The sequence below is a fragment of the Spinacia oleracea genome, chromosome 3 (genome assembly GCF_020520425.1).
Source record: "Spinacia oleracea cultivar Varoflay chromosome 3, BTI_SOV_V1, whole genome shotgun sequence".
NCBI lineage: Eukaryota > Viridiplantae > Streptophyta > Magnoliopsida > Caryophyllales > Amaranthaceae > Spinacia > Spinacia oleracea.
Genome location: NC_079489.1, coordinates 112,704,762 through 112,719,370, shown reverse-complemented (window position 1 = coordinate 112,719,370; position 14,609 = coordinate 112,704,762). Strand labels below are relative to the sequence as shown.

Genomic DNA, 14,609 nt, shown 5'->3' with positions numbered 1-14,609 from the left:
TGTTACCTTAACTCGGGGAAATCTAATCAAAGTGTAATTCTATCCTTTTATAGTTTCCACGGAAAAAAGATAATCATATATTTTTATATAGTTTTAGATATCTTTTACTGATTTACATAGATTCAAATCTTCTATCTATCTCTATACTAAAACAGAAGTTCCTCTCTCCTCTCTGTCCACGTGTCACTACCGGAATTAATGTACCCTTTTATTTAAATTTAATTATAAAAAAAATACACGTATATGTCTGGATTCTCAATTGACGATACACACATATTTAAGAATTGCCTTTTTTACCCCTCCTTAATTTCGTGAACTTATTAAAAGAGGACATGACTAATTGTATAATTGTAAAGTTGATTCAAACTTTACATTAATTGTATACGGTGGACATGATATTATATACAAAATCTTTTGGCTATACACACCTAGTCACCTACCATATCTACCATATTTAAACAAATAAGGAATCTTCTATCTATATCTATATATTATACTAAAAGAGAGGAAATCAATGTGGTGATGACAAATGTCACTCATTGATTCGCCTTTCTTTTAATATAAATAAATAAATCAATAAATAATTTTTTGTCATATTTAATTTACTGTATTTATGGTAACAATAATGAATAACTTATAAATATATATGATTATACGCTAAAGGGTTTTTCTTAACATATATGATTCGTTATACGAAGTATATAAATTTTGTTCTCTATATTCGTTATTGTCTCATTTACTACTTTGATTCGTTATTTGATTAGGCCATTTTCTTGGATACATTTTGATGTAATACAAAAGTGTTTGTAACATTTCTTATCATAAGAAAATTTTATTACATGGGTATATAATTCATAATACAGTAATGTTAGTATACAGATCAAAATGGCTAAGTCCAGATCATGTATTCTATAAATTATTCCTTTAAATATCCGTAACTTGATGATGAAAGTTAAGAAAAAATTATAGCCAATACATAAAGTTTTAGGCCAAATGTATAATCATATATACTATAATCATGTAAAATTTTAGCATGAATTTAATTACTTGGGGATGCATGACTATTACTGTCTAATACGAGCTCGAATCGAGTGGAGTAAGGTGATGGTTGAAGATTTTCTTTTACAGTAAGGGGACGGATGGTGATAGTCCTGATGGATGGGTTTAGGTATAAAACATTATATTGGCTATGGTAAAGTGGATGGTACAACATTTAATGGGGTAAGAATAAGTACTCTCTAACTAAAAGTTGATACCGCTGATATAAAAATTAGGTTCCAATCAAAATAATCAATGACATTCTACAAAAACATTATCAAGATGCTATATTATGATTTTCATTTAGCATACAAAACCATAGTTGACCAAAAAAGTGGGTCGTGAAGCGGAGATAAATTTGAACTTTATACTCGCGCACAATGATGGATGGGGATAACGTTGTACATGCTTACATTTACTAACACAATTTATTCATTTTTAAAATTTATTTTAAAAAATCAAGTGTTGATTTAGAAGACATTACATGGTATAATACTTATTCTTTGGAAAGTTGATTTTGTGATAATCGATATTTTCTTATATTAACTAAGTTTTCATGAGTTCTACTCATTTAGTGTAGCAAAAGAAACCAAAAAAACTCAAAATTGACGCCGTCAAGTGGGTGCTTTTACACGTAGTAGGAGAAAGATCGAGAGTAAGATCATATAATTGTGTCTTATAAAGTAGGGTGAGAGACGATAACATATAAATAAAAGGTTGACATAAAGAAATAAAGTAAAGTTGGTGAAACTGAGATAAATTTGGGGTTCATACTCGCGCACGACGATGGGTGGGGATAACATCATACATGCTTACATTACTCACACAATTTATTCATTTTTTAAATTTTACGTAAAAAAAAAAAAAATCAAATTTTGATTTATAAGGCACTACATGGTATACTACTTATTCTTTGGAGAGTTTGTGTTTTGATAATCGATATTTTCTTATATTAGTTTAGTTTTCCTGAGTTCTACTCATGGGTGTAGCAAAAGAAACAAAGAAAAACTCAAAATTGATGCCTTCAAGTGGGTACTTTTACATGTAGTATGAGAAAGGTAGAGAGTAAGAGAATATAATTGGGCCGTACTTCCTATGTTTTTTCATGTCAACCAAACATTACCTGAGACTTTGTGAGGGGTGGGTATCATTCCTATCGTAGATGGAGGGGATGTAGATGAGAATTGTAGGCGAGTACGGGTGTGCAGGTCCCACCCCACATCAAAAGTCATCTCTAACTTAATAAAGTAAATAGTGTAGATAGATGTTAAGTGGTCGGGTAATGAGGTTGATGGGGCTACTATGCGAGTATTGAGTGAGTATTACTATCGAAGTGAAGGGTAGATGGGAATTTTACACGTGACACAAGTGGTGAATGTGAATGTAAATAATTTTATATATTTCGTATGTACTTTATTTGTTTTAATTGTTTTAATAAACAAGACACCGAATGACAATAACAAACTTATCCATCATTGATTTTAATCTGGAGATATCTATATTTTGATAATAGTCTACCATATTTCACATATTTATATTTAGATTATAAACCGTGCATCGCACGGTAATATACTAGTAACTATACTAAAATAGAAGCCCCTAAAAGCAAACCTGACACTTGTCGCGCTCACGTTAAAAAATTTCCCGCTCTTTTTCCTTCCCCTAAATAAATTAACTTAACTATGTAATTATTAATATTAAAATCTCTTAATCAGATTTGATTGATTAATTATATACGCTGGTAAATCTATAACCCTTATAAAAGCAACAACATCAAGTTTGGAACAGTAAATTAACGTGGAATACCCGTTTTACCCTTACTCCTTTGCCACGTTTGTCCTCCTTTCTTTGCCATCTGCTATCTTTCTCCTCTCCCTTGGTGATGGCGCCCGCTTTCTCCTCTTCCTCAACAATGGCGTCCGAAAAAACTCACCAGCCCTGAAAAACTCACCATTCGCCTGTCTTCTTTCCTTCTCATCCTCTCACTAACCAGCCATGGGATTCGAATTCAAAGCAAGAAAAAACGAAAATAACATTTTGATGGCGGGGGTAGGCGATCTTTTAATGGCGGGGGTAGGCGATCTTTTGATGGCGGGGGTGGATCTTTCTTTTTCTTTTGAATTGCCATAAACGAGGCAGAGGATAGGTGCAATTGTAGGCGAGACGGGTTTGTGTCGACCTCTCCCTCATTTTTTGCAGTTCAGAAGAAAAGGTCCCTACGAAATCCCACCGTTTGAAGCAGGATGGTGGATTATTTGTCCTGTTATGTTGGTACTTTGATTTGTCAACCAAATTTTTGGGGTTTCGATTTTAGGGTTTTAGTTTGGTTCGGTTGAGATCTTCTGCTTCGTCAAGCTTAGGGTTGAGGAGAAGTAGTAATGGCGGTAGTCCTGGGTCACAGCTCGGTGGGAGTAGCCCTAAGACTAAGCTTTTGACTGTTGGTGAGATTATGAGAGTTCAGATGAGAGTCTATGAGATTGTTGATTCTAGAATTCGACGAGCTTTTCTAAGGATCGCTGCTTCTCAGGTGAGATTTCGTCGTTCTTTGGCCTTAATTGGTTGAATTGTTTGTTAATTTTGAGTTTTCGGACTTTGTTGATCATGATGTAGATGCTTTATGCTTCAATTTAGTTAATTTCTCCATAGTTGGGAAATTCAAGCTCAATTTGTCAAATTGTTGTACTGTAGTATTGCGATTGAAATTGCAAAGTTTTGATCTTTTATAATATGCAAATCTTTTGTTTTAGGTTATTGAATTTGATAGAGAGTTAGTTAATATTTAATTGATTGATGAACCAATGTATTGGGTCAGCTTAGGATGATGAGATTAAATTCAAATTGAGCTTTTGTTAAGTATGTTTGTCGGTGGATTCTATCTTACTTCACTCGAAAACTATAAAAGAGGTGATACAATCAGTCCATCACGATAAATTTAAGGAAAAATTGACAAGGGCGGTCCTAACTATGAACGTTCGTCTTTAAAAGGAACCAACTATGGATTATTACTGGCAAGTCCCAACTTTGAGGGGTGCTTTACAAAAACGGTCCTAGCAAGTCACCTAACCTGCTACAACAGGTAAACTTCTAAACCCACCACCCTTGCCACCCTCTCCTTGCACTGCCACCCCCCTCCCCTGCACTGCCACCCTCTCCCAGCCCCGGAAACCTCATCCCCTCCCCACCCCTGAAACCACCACCCTTGCCACCCTCTCCCCTGCAATGTCACCCCTCGGTTCCCAGCCCTATAAACCTCATCCCCTGACCCACCACCCACTCCCCCACCCTCGACACCTCCTCTCGCTCCCCTCCATCCCCTCCCCGCCCCTGAAACCCCCACCCCTGCCGCCGGCACGCCAGAACCCGACCTCCGTCCTACGTGCCTCCTCCCTCTCTCGTGTCCCCCATTTCCCCTCTTCCCACGCAACACTCTCTCTTCCCCTCCCCTTAGTTCGCTGCTGCACCACCACCACTACTGCCACGCCACACCATCAAAAAACCGCTCCACCACCCCCATCCCCAGCCTAGGAAAAACCGAGCGATTAAGTTAGGCGGGGGTTCAGGTGTTTTTCGGCTGCGGCCAGGCAACGAGGGGAGCAATTGACCGACGGGGGGGGTGAATTCTGCCGGCATCGTTGGGGTTAGCTTGGCGGCTAGGGGTTAGGGTTTGCGGCTAGGTTGGGGTCGACGGCTAGGGTTGGGGTTGTCAGTTAGGGTGAAGGTTGTTGTTGGTGGTGTTGCTGAGGGAGGGAGGAGGTAAATAAAAAAATTCAATTATTATTTATTTTAAAATCAAACATCCAATGATGTTGTGCCATGTGGCAAGGAAAAAAATTAAAAATAAACTTGTTTGGCAGGTTATGGGTCAAAAAGTCCGTTTAAAGTGAACACCCCTCAAAGTTTGGACCTGCCAGTAATAATTCATAGTTGGACCCTTTTAAAGACAAACACTCATAGTTTGGACTGCCTATATCAAATTTTCCTAAATTTAATTGAGAATATAGTTCTTATTTTTGTTAGAGTCGGAGAATTTGTACTCTTTCTTTGCTATCCTTAGTTTCTCATGTTCATGTATTCAAAAAAGTTTGGTATTATAAAAGAGCCCTACCCTTGATGTGTTCCATTGTTTCTCTATGCTTCTAGAAGCTGAACCAGTTACTATTTTCATACCCTTGTCACATCTTGGAAAACTTATTGATAACTTGGTTCTGCCACTAAAGTTGTTACAACAGTGAATTCATCAGACTTTACCGATCAACAAGAATACGATGCATGGCAAAAACGAAATTTGAGGGTTCTTGAAGCTGGTCTTATTTTACATCCTTACCACCCACCCAATTGGGAAAGCTAACACTGCTTCCCAACTATTGTAAAAAGTTATCCGGGGAGCTCTGGAGAGGCCTATAGAGAATGGAAAAAATAATGAATAAATGCAAGTTCTTCACAGTGCTGCAGTGGCTTTGGCCTTTAGTGCAGCTGATGGATTGGATTATTCTTGTCACTGTTGACAGCTACGTGTAACCGGTGTCATTTTTTATATTTTTTAAACCTTCTAAAAGCACATTTTTACGTATTTACTAATTAAAAACACATTTTTTCAAACAATAACACACAATCTGTTTTAAAAGCATATTGTTACGTACTCCCTCCGATTTTAGGTTTATGGTCATTTAGATGTTTATAGTCATTTTCATTTATGTTCCTGATTTTAGGTTTATGGTCATTTAGGTTTAATAGCGAGTTCATTCTGCTATTTCTAATCCAGTAGTTTTAGGTTTATGGTCATTTAGATGTTTGGTTTCAATTTCAAGTGGCCGTCATCTAAATGCTCGATTTCAGTCTTTGTGGCATCTAAATGCTCGGTTTCAGTTTTTGTGAAGCCTATTATGTTAAGTCAAACTTGATTTGTCATTTAAATGCTCGGTTACAGTTTAAAATGAACGTCTCCCTTTACATGGTTGATTCAAACTGAAATGCTCGGTGTCATCTAAATGCTCTGCTATTCCTGATTTTGTTAGATTTTTATGGTCATTTATGTTTAATACCGAGTTCATTTTGCTATTTATATGCTCGTAGTTTTAGGCTTATGGTCATTTAGATATTTGGTTTCGGTTTCAGATGGTCGTCATCTAAATGCTCGGTTTCAGTTTTTGTGGCATCTAAATGCTCGGTTTTAGTTTTTAGATGACCTCGAGCATTTAGGTGGCGTCTAAAACTGAAATGCTCGGTGTCATCTAGATGCTTGGTTTTAGTTATTCCCCTGTTTTTGTGTAGCCTATGCTTTTAAGTCAAACTGATTGGTCATTTTTTAAAATGAATGTCGCCCTTTACATGGTTGGTTCAAACTGAAATGCTCGGTGTCATCTAAATGCTCTGCTATTCCTGATTTTGTTATATTTACATTTATGTTCCCGATTTTAGGTTTATGGTTATCTATGTTTATACCGAGTTCATTCTGCTTTTTCTATGCTCGTGGTTTTAGGTTTATGGTCAATCAGATGTTTGGTCTCGATTTCAGATGGTCGTCATCTAAATGCTCGGTTTCAGTTTTTGTGGCATCTAAATGCTCAGTTACAGGTTTTTTACTGTTTTAGTGGAGCCTATTCTTTTAAGTCAAACTGATTGGTCATTTAAATGCTCGGTTACAGTAAAATGAATGTTAATTCAACCTAATTAGTTCGTTTCCTTTGGTTTTGTTCTTGATTTTGCTGTTTAGGCCAATTTTTAGCGTTTGATTGTTAGTTGATTTGTGGTATTTGGTTGCTTTGTTGTCAATTCGACTTTTTTCAATTAATGGTTAGTATTGACGAGTGGAATCAAGCAAACACGAGTCTTTCATTTTGGTTCTTCGTATTTAATTTTTTGGGGATTTCTTGTGAATTTTGTTGAGGCTAGGGCTTTCCATTTTGACCCCACTTGATGATTTTGCTGAATTATGTTGCCCATTTATTGATTTTGGATGAATAATTTGGGTTTTTATTTTTATTCGAGTTTGTAGAATTATGCTCTTTTGTTGAACTTTTTGATTCGCCTTTCTTCTCCTGGAATCTGATAGAATTTGGAACTAGGGTTTGTTACTGTGTTTTAATTATTCCTGATTTTTCCAATAACTTTTTTCAGTATGCAATATTCCTACTTTAAATGTCAGTCTTCATGATGATTTGATTCTATTGAACTTCATTGAATATAGGAAGCATGATAAAGTGATGATGTTCTTTGATTAGTGGAGTAGTTCATCCTTACAAGTGAATTTCTGGTTCCTTATTTAACTTGTTGTCGCCTCCCATTCGATTTTGAAGTTATAATACATTACACTATCTCTGAATTTAATATAGTACTAAACGGTTTAGTATGGAGTAGATCATGGTTGAGATGTTGGGTGCAGAATTATGGCGTCTAAATTGTCCCTGTATGTTGCTTTTGTTTGATGTGTGTTCTTATTGGATTATTTGAAGATGCTGAGAGCAAACCTCAACTCAGTATAGTAGTTTGAGTTTTATATACAATAAACTAATATTTATGCTATTACGCTGAAATCTGTGTATTATTTTTGTAAGGGGTTCTAATCTGGAGAGTATGTAGTATTAGAAGGTCATCTTTAGTTCAATATATAAATGCCACCATAGTATGCACTTCTGTTTAAGATTTTAAATCAGTTAGAAGTTGGGAAATACCTTTGTCACTCTACTGCTATGGAGTACTTTTTATTCCATCCTCGTTATAAATTTGATTTAGATTATGGAGTAATGATGCCGGATTCCATTGTACACCCTTAATTTAAGGTGAAAATGATCGATTTGGGACAAGTTGTCCTTCGGTATTGGGATGAATTTTCACCTTATTTTATTTAGAAGGTTGAGTTCAAGTGTAATAAGAACATTGTGGTGGTCTATGCAAACATGACATAATTGATATTCGTTACTGCACAACTTTTCAAAAATTTTATGAAACATTCTTGTGATTTTTCTCTGTAATATATTGTTGTCTTCTGATTAATAGTTCCTATGCTTGTTTACCTTGTCTTCTGATTAATAGTTCTTATGCTTGTTTACCTTGTTTAAATTGATCTCCTTGGTGGGTAATAAATATGCATTTTTCTTGGATGCCCAGTAGCTGTAAATATGCTCTGTGTGCCAAGGACAGGTTTGGATATATTTTACTTGCTCTAACTGGACAAGGGATGGACTAATTTACTAAGTGATGTTTCTGAATGTTTTGCAAAAGAGTAAAAGGTAACATGAAGGTCTTAAATCTAACAGATTCCCTCCTTTTCACGAAGGTCAGTCTTGTACATTTGCCTTAAAACTGCCAGATTTCCAGCTATCTGTTTCTTAGTCCTTGAAGTTGTAATTGACTAATGTGTTGGATTGAAAGTCTTGTAAATTTTAGAAGACGACGGTTGTTTTAGGGAACTTTTTCCTAGGGAATATGCCCTTTACCAATTCTTCTGTTTAAACTTCATATGTAGCAGACATATTTTCACCGTGTCAATTTGGTTAAATGAGTGAGAATATCAATGTATATGTCTGGGAAATTAGAAGGGTCTCTCTTTTCCTCTTTCTCTCCCAACATCTTGCGTGTTTTTGGTTTGGGTGGGCGGGGGTGCTTTTACAGGATTAGTTGAGAGAGGGCCCGAGGAAAGTACAAATCATACTCTGTATGATTATTTAGCCGAGGTTATGATTTGTGTTCGGGAAGATTTTCTGTAGTTGTTAATTTGTTACATGCAGCTGATCTCATTAAACTTCTAATTGTGGTTAAATATTTGGTTTTTACAGGGCATGGGTGATATGAAAGCAATATCAAGCTTGGATTTGGAAGGAGTGGCTGTGTAGTTGTCCAGGGGTTTTAAGAATGGATCAGGATCCAGGTTCCTTTCTTTCTTCATATGCTCTGCCTTGTGCTGATTAGATGATTAATAAAACTAAAATCCGAACTCTAATTTGGTATAACCTTGGCGTATTTGGTTTTTTTTTCCCCTATGAATACGTCCTTTTTGTCGTCCTCATGCTGAAAATCTACCAAATGTTCTGACACCTATCCATCTATTTATCTTTACCAGTTTGCTTGGGTCTTGTCAAATTTGCATACCAAGTAGTTGGAGATGATTTAATGCAAACACACAATAAGAACACTTAAAGATCATGTTGGCATGGATTTTCGAAATCATATCCTGTGCACACTGCATCCATCTTCTTTGGAGTGAGGGACCCAAATATTCTAACTCAAGACTTTGTGAAACGGTCTTCTGTTAGTCGTCACTAAGCATTCTTAACTTCTGGGTTTTGACAGTAGCAATTCTCAGGTTTTTGTCAGAATCTCTTTTTCCTGATGATGATTTCGGTTTTTTTTTGTCTTAAAGATACACATACAAGTATTGTGGAGTCGTTTGTTGTTATGAATCATATAACTGGGTTGAACTTACTCCCTTGTAGCCTTGTAGGCATTTCGATATGCAAAACGGGGACGAAAGATTCCCATTTTCATGCTAATGCTAAGTTTAGTATTGCAGCAGGTTCAAACCATCTAAAACTCGGTTAAAAGTGGAAATTTCTGATTATGAAACAAACATAAATTTTTTATGAATTGAATCAACACTTATATTAGATCATTTGTTATGCAGAAACTTAACAATCATCAACGGCTACAAAACAATGCAATCATGAATCAGATTCTTGGGTTGAAAAATCTTCAACTTACTGGAGGAGATAATCAGAAAAATCATTGCATCATAATGGAGAATATGTTACACCCTTCTCCATCCACATCACTTCAGGAGTATTAGTCAATGACAGACTCGAGCAGCAATGCAAGGAACTCAATTGTCTCACTAATGAGCTTCAGAGCTTAGACAACTCAAGTCAAGTGTTAATGAGGGAAGATTAATTTGTGTTGCAGAGATGATTGTTGCCGCTTACTTTTTGGATGCTTTAAGCGGTAAAGCTTGCCCTACTGCCGATGATGTCAAGAAAAATCTTGGGGTACTTCTCTCTTCCTTTTTTCATACTCGTAGCTTGATTGATGAAGATAATATATAAAATATTTGTCTTGTTACTGCTCTCCTTCCGGATCCTCACCGGTCATCTACTTCCCTTTCCACAGCAGATCGGCAGAGTTGGAGCAGCAACAAATCACGATGAAGAAATCACTAAACAAAAATGAAACGTCTCCATGGATCCATTATGTCTAGGTTTTAGGGTTCCCAATTCATTGTCGTCCCCGCAACAAAAAATGGGTAAGGCGCCATATTTTTTTCTCTAATTATTATCGTTTTAGCACATAACAGATTAGTTATCATACATTGTCTTTAATTTTAATGGTTTTTGTTTGTCGTTTTGAGTAAATTAATGGTTTAAATTTTTGCATTTGTTGACCCTTAAAACTTGGATTGATTATCTCATTTTAATTGATCTTTGAATACAGGGTTTCTTGTTTTTTTTACGATTCTATTGCGATTGTTTCTTTCTTATAGTTAATTGATTTGGTTGGTTTCAAATGAATTTTTAAATATTGGCAAATCGTATTATCCTTTTCTATATGGTTCTAATAAGATTGATTAGGGTTATCATTAGAGTTGCTGGCTCAGGGACGGGCCTCATAGCTGGATGGAGTTTTTTGAAATGAATGTTCTGTCAAGACGGGGTTGTTTGAAATGAATGTTCTTCTCTTGTGGTGTGGAGGTGTTTGGCGTAGGCAACGGTTCAATATTCGAATAATCTGTTGCATTCTAGGTAGTATTCAAGGATGATGTTCGGTTTATCTTAAGAGGTAGTGTAATGAGTTTTGACTCTAAATAAAGTGCATATTGAGTTTTAACTCTATGGGGGTTAGGTAGTTGGTTAATTTCAAGTGTATCAAGTTTCGACTTGATGGGTACTATTAACTTTGTGTTCATACTAGGTGCAGCAGGTGTTCTCTCTTTTGGTATTATGCGTTTTAGATTTCCCATTTCATGGTGCAATGAGCTTTAGCTCCGTTGATCACAATGGAATTCGTGTTACTAATCATAATAATGGGTGTTGGATTTCCTGTTCATGATGTAATCAGATTTGCACATTTCCTTTGGTCACACATTTTGTATTAACTGCCGCCTTCTTTTCTCTACCGACCTAGATGTATGGATGTCATTCATTTCCCTGAGAGAGCAGGAGGTCTCTTTCTAATTCAGGCATTCAGTTAGTGAGGTTTGTGTTCTCCTTATGAAGTTGGAATCAACTCCCTCAATTTTATTTTTATTTTGGATTTTTTAGCCTTTTGAACAAGGATTAAGGATGAATGTCTGAAGTGTGTATCTCTTTGTTATGACACACCCGACTACCCGAGATTATAATTTACACGCTTATCTATTCGATGTTTTTGCTGCATGCTGTGCTTTTTTCCCCTTGTAAAACAGTTCGCGTTACTTTGCCTAACTACACCGATGTTATGCGCTTTACCTGATAAAGACAAATTTTAGTACTGGATTAACATAAGAGTACGGGTGTCTTAAGGAAGTATAGTTCTTTTTTATATAATTGATAGGTTGTTCAGTACGATGAAACCTTCTGGATCATGTTCGTCTTTCTCAATTTCTATTTCTTGATTTATGTCATGCGTAATCTGACACCTTAAGTTGAATTACTTTTTTAGGTTTGTTTTAATAAGGGCTGCCAATCATTTTTTTTAAAGGAACTTGTTTTTATATTATAATATTTATTTTTCGCTTTTCTCTGATATTTTCCTAACCATGGTTTGGTTTTCTTTTTTAAAAGAAAATTTATATGTGATGAAAAATGGAGGAGAATTGAGGCGGTGGGAGCGCTATGGACTAGGCTCACACCACACAAACACTATCAATGGTCTTGGGATATTTGTTAACCCACCCTTTTTGACTGCTCTGCCTGTGTTGGTAGTTTATGATCTAGATTCTTCAAACGGAAGAAAACAATTCAGTTTTATGACCCTGAATCCGTAGAACAGCAAAGAGCATCATGTTCTTCTATTATTTCAATAAGCATCTACATGTGCATACTAAAACCTTGGAGGACTAAATACCTATTTTGATTACTAGCCAATGAGTTGTGATATACAAACCATGAACCTCACATAACATGTTTATATTTCAGGCTGATAAAGAGGCAACACATAGTCGACCAGCAACAACTCTCTCCGTGATTAATGCCCTACAGTGGTGCCTAAGCAAGTGGAGTTGGATTAGGCGGCGGTAGAGGACAACACCGAGGAGGCTTTGGAGGTTACATTTGAGGAGTGATCTCTTTCACAGACGTCTTCCTTTTGCCGAGAATGCTCATCCACGCTACAAATGCGTGAAAGTTACTAAGTGACGAAGTTATGTATCATGGCAATATGCATCTACACTTTTGGAAGAAGTCCTTATTATGTAACACTGTTTTAGAACTTAAACTACCCATTACTCCTTTTGGGTCATTTGTACTTTAGAAAACTCGATGGATGTCTCCGATTATTTTCATTCCATAATTAGGCTCCTGATTTGCATAATATCTTGGAAGATAGATATATATAACTTGGGGGACCACTGTGTTATCCTTCAGAAAGGTGGCTTTTGCTACCACTTCTGTATTACTGCTTCTTCTGTCTTACCGATTCTTGAGCATTCAACTTATTGACAACTTGAAGGACATGTGTTTTGCTTCAGTGTTGTATTCAATTACTCTGCATTTACATTATCATGGACTGCTTTGTATTCAACTTTGCCTTTGTAGGTAGTATTCATTAGTTCAAGTATTATTCAAATTTAGTTTCCAATCAAACATTTTTCTAAACTTTTTCCATTTACTAATTAGGGTCGGGGTTTGATTTGTGTTTCCGTATTTATTTTTCGATAACTTGGGGGACCGTGCGCGCTAGCGCACGGGCCAACAACTAGTTAAAAGAAATAAGAATTGTCATTATTTGGGAAACTACAATTGACACATGCGACAGAGAAACCAAAGGAAAAAGATCGAGTAATTATAAATTATAAAAACCACATCCAAATAGTCCCACGAAAATGTATATTTAATTTCATCATATTGTATTTTATTGAATAGTATTTTGATATTCTATCTTAACTTTTCGTTTTCTTCAATAAATTACAGGTCTGAAGTAAATACTACATACTTAATATATTAAGCATCAAAGATATTGACCGGGCACGGGCGAACGTTTTCTTCAATCAACTAAACTTTTACATATAACGGGACAACTTTTAAGTATTTTGATCAGTAATTTTAAACCCGGCATTTACACTGCCTTAATTAAGATTTTTTGTAAATACAGTGAATTAATATTATTACCTTCCTAGAAGGTTTGCTTTTTCTTTTACGTTGCAATTAAATATAAATTGATGTTCTATTGTGGCGCATTTGTGATAATGAATTCCTAATCATCTATTAAATCCAAAGTGTTGTAGGAAGCAAACTTTAAAATTGTATACCCCTTAGGAACAAAGCTCAGATACAAAAACAAACCGATCATAATCTTTAAAAACGGAATTATATCCAAAAACATGTATTAAATGTCTTATCAAAGTAATGATATAACCAAAACAAGTAACCGACATGCATTTGTTTTCATAAGGGCAGCAGATTATTACGGAGTAACATCATAATCATCCTCCTTCTTTCGATCACGATCCCATCCCATCATTAATTTCGAATGCAGAGAAGAGTAATTTCCATAATTTGTGAAAAGGTTTACAAAACATGTAATTCTATCCCTCCGTATATCTTCAATCTACACATACAGTGGCGTACCAAAACCAGGAATGAGCATCAAAGTTGTACCAAGTGATCGAATCAGATAAAGTCAAAACAAAATTACTTTATTTGAAAATTACCGTGTAATCAATGTAACTCCAATCTTGGGGTACTTCTAGTGCCTCAACGTATTTCAGCATATACACCCACAATCAACAACATTTGTTTGTGCAGGAACCTGTACATGCTGGTATGGAAATCTTTTAGCCTCTTCAACAAAATGTTTGACTGCTGATTTAATTTTGAAAAACCGATGAGCACTCTCAATCTGGTAAAAAAAAAGCCCACGTAAATGAAATTATAAATTTAAAGCAGATTCACAACAACGATGGTGCAACAGTGTATCATGAAATTATCTTATTCTATTATTTTATTTTATTTGAACTATTATTTTCAAACTTCAAGATTAATTATAACAGGTCAAAATAAAAATAGAGCTATTGATTCTCATTATGCAAGTAGATGTGTAGCATAAATTAGATTAATACCATTGTGAGCGTCATAAACTAAAAGTCTAAATATAAGGACGATTGAAAGCTTACCACTAGTTGGGCTCTAGACATACGATCATCACGGTTGAAAGAACCAATTGAATCAACAACATAGTTCACTTTCCTTTTTATATCAATAACTACAAGGTACCAAACATCGTCTTCCTTGAGAGGGATTTAAACCTGATAACAAACTTTGCATATGAGGGAAATGGAATTGGATGGAGAAAAAGAAATAACAAAATACTGGCCACGTATGCAAATATCCACCTAATTAAACAGATACACGCAATTTACATTTATAGCCCAAAATTTCCGGACTTAT

General features: G+C 35.6%; 1 long non-coding RNA gene across 2 annotated transcripts; it reads left to right on the top strand.

Moving 5' to 3' along the window:
- The first annotated feature begins 2,719 nt into the window (after positions 1–2,719).
- LOC110795175 (uncharacterized) lies at positions 2,720–12,744 on the top strand. 2 transcript variants are annotated; one of them, XR_002535209.2, is made up of 6 exons: positions 2,720–3,565; positions 8,814–8,905; positions 9,659–10,016; positions 10,138–10,270; positions 11,149–11,219; positions 12,141–12,744. It is a non-coding gene; the product is annotated as an uncharacterized lncRNA (long non-coding RNA). The 2 variants fall into 2 exon arrangements; XR_008930891.1 differs by lacking the exon at positions 11,149–11,219 and having other exon boundaries at positions 2,737–3,565; positions 10,141–10,270.
- Positions 12,745–14,609: the final 1,865 nt, after the last annotated feature.